We start from the raw sequence: 17,285 nt of genomic DNA, 5'->3' as shown, positions 1-17,285 counted from the left end.
TCTTGGTAACTGCTGTCCTTCCTCTCTGAGTGCCACCAGGTCTCCCCCTCCAGGGGACATGGTCAAATATGGGGCACCAGGGTTTGTGTGAAAGTCAGTCCCTACTCTCCGCTCAACTGTGGAGAATGTCCTGACTATTGGTTAGATCTGGCTAGGGGTTTGATGTTTACTGCACGTATAGTACTTGGCTGGTGCCATAGTTTGAGCAGGACCACTGGGCATATCTTGTTAGGAAAGTCATTGATATAGTTTGCAGTGTTCACAGCTGAATGAGATGGAGGAATACTTTTTCCTTCTAGTATTTTATATAGCTTCTTTCAGCATCAGGGAAGCTATCCAGTAGGTATGAAGCTTCTAGGTGAGTATCCGATTGATTTTTTTCATGTGTAATGATTCAAGTATGTGTTGTTTTTTAGTAAGAAGGTCCTATCATCAAATTCTAGAGAGTATCCAAAAGTATTAACAATAATGTTTTGATGTAGTGCCAATCTATGGGACTCCATTGTCCAGCAGCTCAAAAAGAGATAGCCCATTGCTGGTACTAGGGTTTTTATTTAGCATGAAGTATCTAGTTGAGGTAATGATCTTCATTGTATGCTAATTTAATTAAACCAGTTTTTTATAATACATATGTGCATGAATATGTATATTCATGTATTTTAGGAAGCTTCTACAATAGTAAGTTTACATATGACTTTTTCAAAAGTTCTTATCTTTCACCATGCACAAGGTCAATTCTAAATGGATCAAGAACCCAAAATATGTTAGAGAAGAAAGTAGGGGATTCACTTCAAATTATAGGTACAGGTAAGGACTTTCTGAACAGGACACTCATAACTCAGGCATTAGTACCAAAAATTGTCGAATGGGGACACCAAGACTAAAACTTTCTGTATACCAAAGGACACCATCATTTTAGTAAATCAACAGCTCATAAATAAGGAAAATATATTTGTACAATCACCAACAAACTAAACCACAAAACAAAACAAAACCAAAAACATCAAGGAAACAAAGAACTCAATTAAAAATGAGCATGATTCTATTAATGGTTGTGAGCCTAGCCTTTAATGGCTGATCCATCTCTCCAGCACATGAGCATGATTCTAAACAGAGTCCATATATATATATATATATATTGAAAATGTTCAAATTCTATAGCAGTCAAAGTATGCAAATTAAAATATCTTATCTTTATAATAATAGGTAAGATCAAAGAAACAAAGAAAAACATTTATTTAGAGCTATTGGGAATGCAAATTGGTACAACTACTATAGAAATCATGGTGGAGGGCCCTCAAAAAACTAGATATTGATCTTCTACAAGATCCAGCCACACCACCCTTTGGCATATATGAAAGAATATGGCATCCTACTACAGAGATATTTGTCATCTGTGTTCATTACTGATTTATTTACAATTTTCAGGAAATGGGAATACCTTGCATGGGGCGCTGCTAGAAAGGACAATGTCTGGCATTTCCAGATAGCCAGTCTATAATGATAGACTCCCTTTCTCAGCAGGGTTCTCTCTTCCCCTGATCTGCTGAACCCCAGATCCTCTAGGGAACATCACATAGCCCTCAGGGAAGATTACAGGCTGATCATTTCCTGATTAAAGCTGTCAGCATGCACCTGAGGATTCTTTTAAGTACCCCCCACCCTATGCTAAGGAAAGCCTAGTCTTCAGCAAATGACCTTTAATTGTACCTAGAAGTTCTTCCCCCACCCACAGGATAATTAAGTACTGTGTTTTCCTTCTTGTGATAGGACCCCATGTTATTGCATATAAACAAGGTATTGTCTCATTGTATGTAGATTAAGTATCCTGGCACCCCTAGTCCCAGTGAATCAGACATATTTACCCACAAATGTCTCCCCATTGATAAAGATTTATAATTAAAAGTTACCTGTCTTGCTCTCTCATGCTAGCACCATTCCTCCACCATGACAGTCTGAGACTCCATTTCTTCTGGGGATGGGTCACTCTTGGATACCTCCCCCTCCTCTGGGGATTGATTACTGGGCAAGGCAGTCAAGGCAGCAATAGAGAAGCTGAAGCTCGGTGCACCTGCCAAGCCTGGATTCTGGCGGGTTTTGGACTTATGCTTGCTTTTTCTGCTGTGCTTAGTATGGCACAAAGGGCTGTAACACTTTGGTATCATCATGAGTTTGTGGAGATTCCAAGTCTCCACTGCCATTTGATACCAGCACTCTCATTCTAAAAGAAGTAAGGTGTAACACTCCATGGAAAATCATTGCCACTTTCCCCATGAGACCAGTAATCTTGCCTAGCACATGAGCCTGGCCCTAAAGTGCTCTAGCTGTTCTTGAGGTAAATATGGGACTTGTATTATCAAAATGAATCCTAGGACATAGAGGCTCATGTGAGGCCTTCTAAGACTTGTATAAAGTCAAATACATATTTGCCATTAGTTTACTGGTTAAAAGTTTGTTCACAGAATTTTTCTTTGGTGCTTAAGTGATGCTGTGTAAAATATCATGAGTTAAAAGAATAAATTTGTGGTAATGACAGAACTGTTCATTTAAGAAACATGCTTGAGAAACCACACTAAAACACTTGCCTTTCCCCAGATAAAAATTTTATGATAAAGACAATCATCCTCAATTTTACCTTTGGCCTTCTTAAAGGTTTATCTAAACATAGAAGATGGATTATTTCTTAGAATCTTATGCTGTTTTAGCTGTAATTTAAATCATGTCTCTTCTAGTCATGATGGTAGACATCCCTGGAAGATAAAAATGAATGTTTAGATCAATAGGAAAACACATTTATACCAAGTCTGTGCATATTTTTGGTTCTGGGTACTGTCTTTTTAAGATCTCACATGTTAAAACATGTTATAAAATGCTGACAATGCCAGCCTGTGGTGGTGATGAGAAGAACTACAGCAGTCTTAACCCAAACATTTACAACAAAGCTCTTAAAACAAACAAACAAAGAAATGGGATTTTTGACCTCAAGGTCCCTCTGTTCTTATCTGGAAACAAGCAGCGCCTGGACCAGCCACCAGATGCAGAAGCCAGGCTATCCATTGGATGGTGAACAACAACCTTGGATATCCACAAACTGATGACAGATAATGAAAATGTGGCATATTTACATAATGAAATATTATTCGGCTGCTTAAAATGTAATTACAAAATGCATAGGAAAATGGATGGTACTCAAACAATTATTCTGTGTAAAGTAACCCATACACAGAAAGACAGATGCCACATGCTTTCTCTCATTTCTGGATGTTAGCCTTGAATCTTCAGTTATGTTTTTCATTTTGAATACCTATAAAGGTAAAGGATTTAATAAAGGGTCATGGAGCTAGGAACTTTAAAGGGAAGAGAGGACACAGTGCCATTAGTGGGTAAAGGAAACTAGTAGAATAGGACAGATTAAATTTGGGTAGGAATTGAAGAATAAAGTAGAGGAGGGCTTTTTAAAACAAAATATTTTTATCTTAAATATTTATTGTCTAGACCTGGGTAGGGGTTTAAGGTTTACCGCCTGTATTGTCCTTGGCTGGTGCCTTAGTTTGAGCAGGACCCCTGGGCCCAAATCTGCCTATCATAATGTTCTACTTGTAGGCTTCTAGGACCCTCTGGATCCTTCTACTTTGCCATTCTCCCATGCTTCTCTCATCTAGAGTCCCACTAGAATGTCCTCCCCTCTGTCTCAGTTTCGTGGTAAGTGAAGGCTTTCGTGGGACATGCCCCTTGGGCTAATATGCACTCTCCACAGTAAAGTGGAGAGTGGGATATTACTTTCTCACATACTCTGGTGCCTCACCTTTGACCATGTCCCCTGGAGGGGGAGACCTGGTGGCACTCAGAGGAAGGACAGCAGGTTACCAAGAAGAGACTTGATACCCTATGAACATGTACAGGGGGAGGTAATCCCCCTCAGGAACAGTCATAGGGGAGGGGAACAAGGGGAAAATGGGAGGGAGGGAAGAATGGGAGGATACAAGGGATGGGATAACCATTGAGATGTAACAAGAATAAATTAATAAAGTAAAAAAAATCTTAAAAAATTAAATATTTATTGTTCATTAAAGGTGATCAATTTAAGTGTTTAGTACTGATTCTCATTTTCGTGTTCAAAGAATTTTCCAATATTATTTTCTTTACTTATCAAAACACTAATTTTGTGAGCTCTTTATGCATTAAGGATTTTAATCATTGTGACTCATATTTCTTACATGTAATATTCCCACTTGATTTTTAATTTTGATAAACACATTTTACAGTGTTATGAAGATGTACTTATTGAATATTTCACTTGCAGTTTTTCATTACTTTTCCTTTTAGAATTTTTTATTTATTCTGAGGTCACATTGCCATATACATTCTTTTCTTTTTATACATTTTAGTGAAATATTCTCCTGCTTAAGAATATATAATTAAGATACTTAGTTTAACTTTGACAGATGAAAGTTTTATCATGCTGTTGAAATTTTTTCCCTCTAATCCTCAGGTTAGAGAGGATAGCCCTATTCCAAGAGAGATGGCCTAGATTTATTTTGCATCTGACAACAGCCAGTTGCATCTGTTTCCACATCAGTGATCACTCTGACCATTGTGATGAGAATTTTCAAAACATGGAAATACATGTGAATGGAGAATGCAGCATATTGGAAGTTAGCCTTGGCTTCTTTTCCTTTCTTTCTATTTAAATAATTTATTCAGATTACATCTAAATTGTTGTCCCCTCACTTGTATCTTCCTGTTCCCCCCTCCCTTCCTAGCCTTGGTTTCTTAAAGTAAAAGCACCTAATGTTACAGTTTCTTCTTAGTTACTACAAAGTAACTCCCTAACATAACAAAGGACCTCCTCCTTAAAATGTAGGTTAAATCCCTCATTTGTAACAATATGTTGCAAATTTGAGCTAGAGTAATATAATTTATTAACAGCATTGGCATTTTTAGATAAATTATTTACAATGTTTTCCTACCTCCAAATATACAGCAGTTTATAACAACTTAGATATTCCCTTTTTAAAAAATATTAAATGAGGAAGGACAGATGGCTCAACAGTTAGGAGTACCTGCAGAACTGAGGATCTGAGTTCAAGATGCAACCACATGTAATTCCAACTCCAGGTGTATGACATCATGTTCTGACTTCTGTGGGCATCCGCAAGCGAGCACGTGCATGCGTGTGTGTGTGTGTGTGTGTGTGTGTGTGTGTGTGTGTGTGTGTGTGTGTGCGCGCGCACACACACACACACACAGTAATATGATGTAAACAAATTACTAAGTAGTAATGAGAAGTATTGGCATAAAGAAGGAAGAGACAGGTGTGGGATAATAAAGGCATGAATCAGAGACAAGGCATGTTATTGTTTCAAAAAAATCAAGTAACTCTAAGCATCCTAGAAGCCAAAATAAAAGGGCAAAACACAAGGGTTACAAAGCTGAATGCATCTCCTTTCTCCCATGTCTAATGTTTCCCCCAACATTTTATTATAACATGTTTTAAATAGACAGAAAAGTTGAACAATTATGATATAAGCACAATGACAACCCACAGTGTTGATTCTACAATTAATCTTTCTTAAACTTATAACATACATACCTACCCCTTCATTTTCAATCTACCAATTTTTAATATTTTTATCTATTACTAAAGTAATATAGAGATATCAATGTGCTTCTCCAAATTCTTCATTGTTGAAGTACTAAATACATTTATTTATAGATTTTTGGTGTAAAATTTACACAGTGGAATTCATAAATCTTCTAAGATTTTGAATATATATGTAAACGTGTGGCCTCAAAATTTAAGGTAAAGTACAGAGGCTATAGCCCTCACTTTTGAAAATCACATTCTGATTGTATAGCTATGACCTTCAAACTGAAACATTGCCTCCTGTAGTGGACAGGGATGCAAATATAACTCAGGAAGCTCATAAAAGCCACCAGGATCTAGATATCAGAAATTTAAAGGATTTCCAAGGTCTTTCTCTAAGATTGTATAAATTGTAAACAATTGCTGGATTGATGTCTCCAAACTGGGCAAGGAACTCTAGTGATACACCACTCATGTGCCATTGGCCATGTCAGGAATGTCTCTTAAATGAAGTGTCTGCTTTGAAGTCACCCACACTCCTCTAAATATCCCCAATGAATACATTGGTTCATCAGACTAGACTGGGATAAACTAATTTCTTTTGTTTGTCTCAAGGAAAAGTTCTACAACTTGCTCTTTCTAAATCAATAGTTCTGAATCCAAACTTTAAATGACGATCAGTGATGTGCTTCCTATGTTGAATTAGTTTTTCTTTATGTAGACCATCATATAAGTGAAGTACAGTATTGTATGTGTTCTGGGCTGTAAGACTTTTTACTCAGCACAGTGTTCTTGAGTTTTATACGTACTGCATGTAAAAGCTATTACTATTCTCCAGCGAAAAAAGTTTATTACAAATTATAAGGTAAGTCCTAGTCCTAAATTCTAGTAAGTTCATGCCCTTTGCCCAACAAGGCCTGCATTTCATCTGCACTCTCATTTGTACATAAGTGTAACCTGCCATGTTCCACTCATCCTTATCTTTTCGGTTCCTTCTTAAACTCTTCAGGTCACCCAATAGCTGTGCCCAAATGAGCTCTATTATTACTAACACACTTCGTCATCAGATATCTTCCATTTGCACTTATTTTTTTCACATATTATTCTTCACATTTTCCCTAGAGAATTATTTTGCCCTCTAAATCTTCCAAGAAATTTCTGCCTACCTGGTTTTCCTACTCCCATGTCTGTGTGCATCACATCCCAATCATAGCAATATTCTACTTATCTGTACTTGATAACAGGAACTATCTCACATAAATGATGCCATTTTCATGGATTCTTTGATTCTTTCACATATATAGAGAGAAAATCACAGTAAATGGAGTAGAGAATTACAGTGAATTAGGTCTGCAATTTCTCCCTGAAAGCCTCTCCACTTCCTGAATATTTTGGTGTAAATATCAAAGAAGTTGTTTTATACTTTCTGCCAATTTGAAATTATTTTGCTCTCAACTTTCCAGAGATAAGCTTCTGACTTGAACTACTATCAGTTTAATATTGGGACTGAAAAAATGAACCAAGGTTACTCTATGTGTTGCTTCAGAATAGTCTTGGAATTGGAGTTTATCACATACTGGAAGGGGAAAAGATATCAGCTATCAAGATGGTGTTCTTGGATGTCTGCACAGTGTAACTGCTCTACTTATATATGACATCCATAATAAAATGCACCTTCAGACATGCTGATCAACACAGTATTTCCTTTTATTTGAACATTGAAAAATGTGAATGACATACTTATTTTTAAAATGTGTTGGTGTCTTAGTTACCATTTTATTGTTCAGAAAAGACCACTACCAAGGCAACTTATACAAGTTTAAGCACATGTTTTTTAAAAATATATTTTATTAATTTATTCTTGTTACATCTCAATGGTTATCCCATCCTTTGTATCCTCCCATTCTTCCCTCCCTCCCATTTTCCCCTTACTCCCTTCCCCTATGACTGTGACTGAGGGGGATTTCCTCCCCATTTCTATGCTCATAGGGTATCAAGTCTCTTCTTGGTAGCCTGCTGTCCTTCCTCTGAGTGCCACCAGGTCTCCCCCTCCAGGGGACGTGGTCAAAGGTGAGGCACCAGAGTATGTGAGAAAGTCATATCCCACTCTCCATTCATCTGTGGAGAATGTCCTGTACATTGGCTAGATCTGGGTAGGGGTTTGAACTTTACAGCCTGTATTGTCCTTGGCTGGTGCCATAGTTTGAGCAAGCCTCCTGGGCCCATGTTTAATTGGGGATTTTCTTACCGCTTTAAAGGGTGAATCCATGTTCATCATGGTGGGAAGCATAGCAGCGACAGACAGGGATGGTATTGGAGCATCCAGATCCATAGGGAAGAGGCAGGAATAGAAGGAGATGGGGCCTGGAATGGGGATTTGAAATCTCAAAGCCCACCCCCAGTGACATACTTCCTCCAAGAAGACCACACTTCTAAGTTCTTTCTAAACAGTCTACTAACTGGGAACCAAATATTCAAATGTATGAGCCTCTGAGGGGGGCATTCTTATTCAAACCACTAAATAGATTGCAAACGTCAAGAGTCTACTTCAAAGTGTCTCTTGTATAATTATATACTGCATTGTATAGTACAAGTAAGATATACTTGAAGGAAAATAAGTAGTACATTCTTCGAAAATTATAATAGTTTGGACTAATTTCACATAAAATATGTTAAAATGTATAACATTAAAGTATTATAAAATACATTTCCAAGGACTTTGTAGGTTTTCCCTTTCTTTTATTAAGAACTGACCACAATAGGGCATTTAACAGACAAAATTATGGTACTGACATTCAATCTTGGCTTCAAAAGAAATAAATTTCTGTTTTGAGTAAAACTCTTACCTACCTCCAATTTTCTTCATGCTTCTAGATGTGTACCTAACAAATATTAGTAATGCAATAAATATAAAATCCTTATTAAAGCTATAACTCTATAACTGAGCACAACTGTAGATTTATTGGAAAATAGCAATTACCTGGGGTTAGCAATTAGGAGATTATTAAATATGTTCAGGCTCATTATCACTTTTGACATTTTTAAAATTCATGAGGTATGTGTAATAGATGATATACAATAATTTCTCCAAGGTCACATAGGTCAGGAAAGTAGCTCTCAAATTTGTTCATTAGAGTTTATATCTAATTTTATTTCTCTTATATATCCAATTTTCCCATTGAAACAGAGATGACACAGAAGTGAAAATAGGGTCATAAGCTGTGGGACCATAATGGCCCAGGATTAAGAAGAAAAGGTTGAGGAAAGCTTCAACATTGGATCCCTCAAATGAGGAAAGCAGGAATTGGCTCCCTCCTCCTACCAACCTGGCACCATAAAGTAGCCATAAAGTTGGGTGCCCCACCATCAACCCTAGTAAGAATTTATTACCTTGACAGTTATCAGGTCTCACTCCTTTTTTGATCTTGTAAGATTTTGATCCTTGGATGCCCCCCACCGTCCCTGTGTATGCAGATGAAATATCTTCCAGTAACCTTGCCTCAGAGACTCTAGCTACTTCCCCAAGAGCATAAATACCCCCTTGCCCAATAAATGAACCAGTTCTCTGAAGGTGTTTCCATGCATAAGTTGTTTGCCCACACTCAACATGCAGTCAAAGATCCTGCCTGCACCCACCCACCCTGGCCAAGCTTTAATCCCTCCAGTCCAGCCTAGATTACCTGAGGGAAGAGGCAGAAATGGAGCAGCAATAAACAATGACCATCATATACAATTTTGTAACAATAAGATTCTAGGTGATATGGAGATATATTAGTTGGTAAAATGCTTGTACCAATACCTACATAAAAAGCAAGGCTTTTTGTAGTATTCCAGTAATCCCTATACTGGGGAGATGGACACAGTCACATCTCTAGGGCTCACTGGCAAGCTATCTTAGTTTAACTAATGAGCCCTAGGTCTCAGTGAGAGATTTTATCTTAAGAAACATTGTAGAAAGCTTCTGATAAATGATACCCAAGATTAACCACTGTGGCAAACACATGTACACCTATATCTGTACACACACATACAGATGTACCCATGATTCCATACATCAAGTCCAATAAGACTATCAGGGAGCATACTTGTATGATATTACTTAAGACCATTCAGTTTGACAGAGAGGAGGTACAGTAAGTTTCTTCCACATTTCAAAACTCTTACGGTTTCTTCATTTAGCTCTAAATGAAATATGCAAGTATTCCAGGTTTGTATGTCATTTATAAACATAACTCCCTGCTAGATTTTGGGAAGATTCTAAAATGATTTAAATGACTTCCTGAGATTAAATATCTTGTGAAGAGCAAGATCTTGATGAATTGTGTGTAATCAGAGACCCAACTCCAAGACATGAATATTAAATTTCTCTTCAAATACATATGCTTCAAAGCAGAATGGAAGATAAGTTTGCAGGGAATATTTTAGCCTACTCTTTTTCTACACTGTCACAAAGTCTATGGAAAGTAAAAGATCTAATGACTAACAGTGCCCATGTGAATATTTTGACTTCAAAATGCCTATCATCACAGTTAGAAGAAGTACTCTTCAAACATCCCTTGTCCTGCGAGTCTCTGGAGATGGTCAGTGTGATTCTTAGGACCATGGACAGTTCAGATACTTGCTTTTTAAAAGGTTTTATTTTCTGAATATCATTGCCTCAGGTACAACTGAATGTTCTCAATCCACACACATGTTCTGTCTGGCTCTTTGTCTACTACTGCAGGCCCCTATGAAGTCTGTGGGGACTGTCAGATATTTTTTGAAGCTCTTTAAATGACTGCTAGTAATTCATAAGGGTTCTTTAGTTAACAAGAATCATTGTCTATGCATAGACATTCATGTCATATAAAGAATGACATCTAATAATAATTCATAGGTGTTCTTTAGTCAACAAGAATCATTGTCTATGCCTAGACATTCACGTTTCAGCCAGTCTCAGAGCTGGTCCCATATGGTGGGATTAGCAATATAAGTTACCTGCTTGTTCTGAAGTTTAAATTCTTCACATCCTGATTGTAGCCCCCTCCCTCATTCCCTCCTGATCCCTCTCCCTCCCTCATCCTCTCCCCCTCCTTCCCTTAATACATAGACAAGGGCAGCCTCTTCCCCTAATATATGATCTCAGCTTATCAAGTCTCATCTTTATTAGCTGTAACCTCTTCCTCTGTAGCCTGGCATGGCCGTCTTGCCAAGGGGAAGTGATCTAATTGCAGTGGCCAGTGTGCCTACCCTGAAGTAGTCACTATTCTCCAGACATGGGATCCACAAGGAGACTGTGTTACTACATCTAAGCAGTGGGTCTAAGTCTATATTATACATGGTCTTTGGTTGATGTTTCTGACTCCGTTTTGTAGTGTAGTTATCATGTATTATGTGGCTATTGTTTGATTATGAGTGAGTATATACCATGTGTGTCTTTTTGGGTCTAGGTTACCTCACTCAGGATGATCTTTTTCAGTTCCATCCATTTGCCTAGAATTTTCAAGATCTCCTTGTTTTTAATAGCTGAAAAGTGTTCCATTGCGTAGATGTACCACAGTTTCTTTATCCATTCTTCAGTTGAGGGACATCTAGCTTGTTTCCAGATTCTGGCTATTACAAAGAAAGCTGTTATGGACATTGTTGAGAAAATGTTCTTGTTGTATGGCAGAGCATCGTTTGGGTATATTCCCAAGAGTGGTATGGTTGGATCCTGAAGTAGAGTTATTCCCAATTTCCTGAGAAAGGACCAGATTGATTTCCAAAGTGGTTGTACAAGTTTGCACTCCCCTTTCTTCACATCCTCGTCAGCATGTGCTGTCACCTGAGTTTTTGATCCCAGCCATTCGGATAGGTATAAGATGGAATCTCAGAGTTGTTTTGAGTGGCATTTCCATGATAACTAGGGATGTTGAGCGTTTCTTTAAGTGTTTCTCAGCCATTCAATATTCCTCTATAGAGAATTCTCTGTTTAGTTCTGTACCCCATTTTTAAATTGGATTATTTGGTTTGGTGGTGTTTAATTTCTTGAGTTCTTTATGTATTTTGGATATTAGCCCTTTGTCCGATGTCGGGTTGGTGAAGATCTTTTCCCAGTCTGTAGTCTGTTGCTTTGTTCTGTTGACAGTGTCCTTCACCTTACAGAAACTTTTTAGTTTCATAAAGTCCAATTTATTGATGGTTGATCTTAGGGTCTGAGCTGTTGGTGTTCTGTTCAGGAAGTTGTCTCTTGTGGCAATGAGCTCAAGGTTTTGCCCCACTTTTTCTTCTTTTTTATTATTATTAATTTATTCTTGTTACATCTCAAGGTTATCCCATCCCTTTTATCCTCCCATTAATCCTTCCCTCCCATTTTCCCCTTACTCCCCTCCCCTATGACTGCCACTTTTTCTTCTAACAGATCTAGTGTGTCTGGTTTTATGTTGAGGCATTTAATCCTTTTGGACTTCAGTTTTGTGCAGGGTGATAGATATGGGTCTATTTTCATTTTTATACATGTAGCCATCCAGTTAGACCAGTACCATTTGTTGAAGATGTTGTCATTTTTCCATTGTATGGATTTGGCTTCTTTGTCAAAAATCAAGTGTCCACAGGTATGTGGATTTATTTCTGGGTCTTCAGTTTGATTCAGTTGATCAACCAGCCTATTTCTATGCCAGTACCATGCTGTTTTTATTACTAGTATTCTGTAGTATAGCTTGAAGTCAGAGATGGAGATATCTCCAGAAGTTCTTTTATTGTAGAGGATTGTTTTATCTATTCTGTGACTTTGACATCCTTTTTGGTGAAAATGGTTGAAAAGAAAGAAGGAGGAATATAGAAATGTACAGAGAAGATAGAAAAAAGTAGATTAGTGAATCTACTCCTCAATTTATTGCCTCAATTGTCATTCACAAGATAGCTTTAATTCATTGATATAGAATTTTGTATATAGACATAAAATAAATTCTAGATACAGTGGTATAGAATTCAAATGTAAGATTATTCTTCGCACCCACACCCACACAAAACACATACATATATACTCTAATGTGAGTTATTGTATCCATGTAACTCAATTATAATACAAAGTTATCTTCCAAAGCTTTGAAAGTGTTATCAAGCTGTTTAGGAGAAATAAGTTATACAAATTAAATATAAGTAGTTTAAATCATGGTCATGTCAATTGTTAGTCTATTTTTATCACAAAAATATACATCTTAGGTAAGCAAATAGATATGACTCTTTAGAAAGACAAGGTCTTCAAAAACCCCAGAGATATGCAGAATATGACATTTAAAATGTTTTTATTACTTTAAAGATTCATTGACAATGAGACAGGTTAACTCCTGGCAACACCCAGCCTGCCTCAATGAAGATGATGAGCATCAAAGAACCTCCTTATGGAGATGTCTTCAAATGTGGCAAACAAGCCACTGGGCAAAAGGTCCTCATTTCTACCACACACAATTCTGCCTTTAAAAAGGGCAACCTTGGATGCAGCCAGAGTCGACCAAACTCTGCCAAGACAGGGTAAGCAAGTCCTCGATAGTTCCTGCCTCACAAATATGTCTGTCAGATATATTGGGCCAGAAGGCTGAAGAAGAAACTCCAATGTAATAGAGAGTTTTGGGTGATGGTTCAGGTAGCAAACTGTCTCTGTCATCTTTTCATATGGAAAGCTACTAACCCGCACTCCCGGCATACTCAGGTAATCAAGTTTATTCTTTCTCAGGTCTCTGAGGGAGTTGAAGAACAGGTAGCTTAGTTTTACAATGAAGCTTAATGATTTAAGGGGTTAAGATGATTTTAGCTCTAGATAGGTGTTCTAAGTTGATAATGACAATATGTGGTGGAGATTGATTTACATTCAGAAATTTAGATGCACCAATATAGGAGAGATGTCTTCATCAAGGCTGTCAAATACAAGTAGCCAAAACAGTAAGAACGTAACATTTATATAATTCCTGATTGTGTCATGGTTCTTCTTGCCATAGGTAATCTATTGTATATATGTGTAATAATAAAAACGTATATGTACAAAATAAAATAATTAAAAAAGAAAAAAATCAGTGCTAATGTAGAAAACACAAAAAGATCAGTCAGTGCGGGAAAACAACAAAAGCAGCCTGATGTAGGAAAATTGTTAAAATGAGGATAAATAACTTGAAACATGTTCCTTAATGGGAGAATTTTTATAATTTTTATTCATTATATTAGCAAAAACAGTCTTGCTGGCTACCAAACAGGTTGAATCTAAGTCAACAGAACAATTTTCTTTCAATAAATATGTTGAACACTTTTCAAGAGAATATATTCTAATGACCTTTTCCACATAAGGAAGAATTTAAGGAACAAAGGCTCCAAGGAGAAATAATTCTAAATTAGTCCCTTCACTATGAAAAATTGTACATAAGGTCTTTAAAGTTTTTATAATAGAACCACCATATGATCTAGCAATTCCATCAGCTGCTTTAAATCCAAATGATTTAAACCCAGGATCTTGATGAGACATCTGTCTTCCACTTTCATTGCAGCCCTGGTCAAAACAGTCAAAATGCTGAAACCTGTGTTTGTCAATTGGCATATAAATAATAAAATAATAAAATAAATCAACTGTGGTATAGATATACAATTATAAAAGTAATGAAATATTGTCATATGTGACAGCATGGATGGACTGGAGACTAACCATCACATTTGTAGTACATAATTATGTACTGTAAATACTAAAACTAGAAGAAGGGATTATGGAAAGTGTTCACCACAAATAAAGCATATATTCTTGAGGAGATAAATATAGTTAATGAGATTTAAATATACGCATGCATCAATCATATGTATTTCTTGAACATTACGTAGTATGCAATTAATATGTATATGATTTTTATGTTTCTGTGTATTAGTTAAAATATAGAAAAGTAAAGCACTAGGACAAAATATCTACCATCATATCTTAATTCAAAATTCACATTAGACTATATTTCATCTAACAAAGTGTTGTAATTGAAAAGAAGGGGTAGTGGGACTTAAATAATGTTTCTAATAAGTGGTAAGGAAGTGCTCTACAACCCTGCAACATTCCTGGCCTCTTTTACTTTTATTTTTCATCTTGCTACATTGCTCAGTCAAAGCTGAACTCATTGTGTGGCCCAGGCAGGTTGTGAACTTGAATTTTTTCTGCATTGGCCTCCTAAATAACTGGTTTCATAAGTGTGAGTCACATGCACATCAAGGCATTTATTTTTGCTTGTTGACTTGACTTCATCCTCTATATGTCCTTTAAGGGAAGCATGTTTGTGGTATTATATTTGTTTGATGTAAGACATGGTACATTTTGAGGGGATATTCAGTAATAAGATTTCTACAGAGATTCTATGGAATAAACATGCTATCAATTAACTGGAAAAGTTGTAAGGTTGAGCTTTGCCATCTTACATATAAATTGTTTCTACATAGTATTACTCTAATGAGCGATTTAGTATTGGTATCATTGCACTTTAGCTGAAAATCTAGAAATAAAAAATAAGAAAAACTGAGACTTATGTAAAAAAATAAATTTAGACTATTTGGAGTAGCTGCCCACTCTATGCCATTTTCCTCCTGAAATTGCTTCTCCACACATAAAAACTCATAGGTTTATAGTCTTCTCCATAGAAACCTATTTTCCCCAACATCAATTCTGCAAAGCCAATTATTACCACAAAGATATATGATACAGAAAAATTTATTGATAGTGACAGTCCTAAGAAAACTAAACTGACTTTGTAGAACACTATAGGTTTGAATTAACTGGGTCAAATGTTTAAAAGTGGTCTCTTAATATGGTGTAAATAGATCAGTACTTCTGAACTATTCAGTGTGTTGTGGACTTTGAAATACCAGGTCGCCCACTCTTCTGAGCTGGAAGACATAGCATGCCTTTTGTGAGACAGAAGGGATATTTAGAAAATGAGGAACAATTTTTCTAGTGTTACAGGTGGACATATGGTTGCATTGATCTGAAAATGCTTAACTGACTTAGACATCCAGAAAGTGGAAAAATAATTATTCTGGGCAAAGGTTAATTTGTTGTACTGCAATGTTTGGCACCAAGAGGTATAGTCTAATCATTTTCTGTTGCTGCAACTGTGTATCAATTCCAGCAGTGGGTGTGCAGTTGATTATCCGCCAGTGGCAGGCTGCTGAGATGCTATTTTAGATGGGGCCAGCTTGTAGTTATTATAATGATTTGACACTTCTGCCCAAATTTAGTGTCAGGAAAGTTGAAGTCTCATTAGTTAGGAATAGTATCTACGGTATGGGGCTGTGCATTCAAAATTGTCTTTTGTTGGATTTAATTTTAAAACCAAAGCCACACAGATGTATCAGTTCAATCTAAATGCTTTTGAAGTGGTCATGATCACAGGCAAAATTTGGGGATTTTTTTTTTCATGGTGGCCTCCCTTGGGAAAGAAAAAAACATGTATTCTTCTTTTGTCTGGATTTTATATCCTGCCACTGTTTGGTTACTTTGTGAGAATTGCTGTTTGATCTTAATATGTTTTCTTCTAAAAGGTAGTGCCTACCATACTCATGGAACTTGTACATCTTCTAAGATATACCTTCTTAGTGAAAACTCCATTTCTTTCTTTGTGTACTATTGGGCTTCAGAATTAAAATAGCACAAACATCCATCCTTCTTGTTTCTCCAACAGTCCTCTCTATCTACTTTCTGGTTGGTTGTAAGGACATTCAGAATTGTAATAATAAGGCTATTCTAATTCCTGAAATCAGACCACACTCACATTTTAAGAGGTAATTTCAAGCTTTAACTAGGTCTTTGTGTCGCTAACAGAGTGGTCATTAAGAGGTAGATGGCTTAGTAATGGACCATTTCTTATTCTTGGCAGTCTCAAAGAAGTACAATTTGAGAGAAGGGGGTAAAAGAAAGGAGGTAATACTGCTTTGCATAATGATATGCAACTCCATTGCAAGAAGGATGACCTTGTAAATTATATAACACTGGAAAATTATTTGCTTTTTTCATCATTACTGGGATCATTTGTATTGTCTTTGTATTCTGAAGACTGTGAGTAACTGAATGTATGCACACATAGGAACATATTGAAGTAGTTAACCATAGGGTAATCAGAAGAGAAGACTTATCCACAGGGGAAAAAAAAGCTCAGATTGCAATATAAAAGTAGTTCCAATGTAGGTTAGAATGCTTCCACAGGACAAATATCATGTCGTTTTGACCCAGAGCCACAATTTCAGAGATTGAAATAAGTGAGAAAGCAGAGAGATATACTCTAGGCTGAAACAAGACCTATAGGGAACACTACACTGAAAGGTGGGTAAAGATTTTCCTAAGTGTTAGTATGGAATTTGAATATTCCTCCTCATATATATACTGAGTCCTTTCATTTGTAGAGAAACATATGTTGCTATTTTTTGTTTTGTTTTGTTTTATTATTAGAGGTAATGTTTTTCTTTTCTCTCCTTTCATTTGTTTTTAAAAATTTTTTACATATACATTTATATTATTACACATATATGCAATAAACTACATACAGCAAGAAGAACCATTAAATAATCAGGAATTATATTAATGCTACATTCAAAGTGTTTTGACTTTTTGTATTTGGCAACCTTGAAGAAAACATTTTCCTCTCTTGTCAGTCTAAAGTTCTGAATATAAATCAATATCTATCATATCATGGTCATGTCAATTACTAGTCTATTTTTATCACATGAA

Source organism: Acomys minous (assembly GCF_964271855.1).
Source record: "Acomys minous genome assembly, chromosome: 7".
Taxonomy (NCBI): Eukaryota; Metazoa; Chordata; class Mammalia; order Rodentia; family Muridae; genus Acomys; species Acomys minous.
Note: the sequence above shows the minus strand (reverse complement) of the source record.